The sequence below is a fragment of the Physeter macrocephalus genome, chromosome 7 (assembly GCF_002837175.3).
Source record: "Physeter macrocephalus isolate SW-GA chromosome 7, ASM283717v5, whole genome shotgun sequence".
NCBI lineage: Eukaryota > Metazoa > Chordata > Mammalia > Artiodactyla > Physeteridae > Physeter > Physeter macrocephalus.
Window position 1 is genome coordinate 28159115 of NC_041220.1, and position 1070 is coordinate 28160184.

Here is a 1070-nt window from a genome sequence, read left to right on the forward strand (position 1 = left end):
AAAAGAAGAAGTAAAACTGTCACTGTTTGCAGATGACATGATACTCTGCATAGAGAATCCTAAAGATGCCACCAATAAACTACTAGAGCTAATCAATGAATTTGGTAAAGTTGCAGGATACAAAATTAATGCACAGAAATCTCTTGCATTCCTATACACTAATGATGAAAAATCTGAAAGAGAAATTAAGGAAACACTCCCATTTACCATTGCAACAAAAAGAATAAAATACCTAGGAATAAACCTACCTAGGGAGACAAAAGACCTGTATGCAGAAAACTATAAGACACTGATGAAAGCAATTAAAGATGATACCAACAGATGGAGTGATGTACCATGTTCCTGGATTGGAAGAATCAATATTGTGAAAATGACTATACTACCCAAAGCAATCTACAGATTCAATGCAGTCCCTATCAAATTACCAATGGTATTTTTTACAGAGCTACAAGAACAAATCTTAAAATTTGTATGGAGACACAAAAGACCCCAAATAGCCAAAGCAGTCTTGAGGGAAAAAAACGGAGCTAGAGGAACAGACTCCCTGACTTCAGACTATAGTACAAAGGTAGAGTAATCAAGACAATATGGTACTGACACAAAAACAGAAATATAGATCAATGGAACAAGATAGAAAGCCCAGAGATAAATCCACGCACCTATGGTCAACTAATCTATGACAAAGGAGGCAAGGATATGCAATGGAGAAAAGACAGTCTCTTCAATAAGTGATGCTGGGAAAACTGGACAGCTACATGTAAAAGAATGAAATTAGAACACTCCCTAACACCATACAAAAAAATAAACTCAAAATGGATTAGAGACCTAAATGTAAGACTGGACACTATAAAACTCATAGAGGAAAACATAGGAAGAACACTCTGACATAAATCACAGCAAGATCTATTTTGATTTACCTCCTACAGTAATGGAAATAAAAACAAAAATAAACAAATGGGACCTAAGGAAACTTAAAAGCTTTTGCACAGCAAAGGAAACCATACACAAGACCAAAAGACAACCCTCAGAATGGGAGAAAATATTTGCAAACAAATCAACAGACAAAGGAT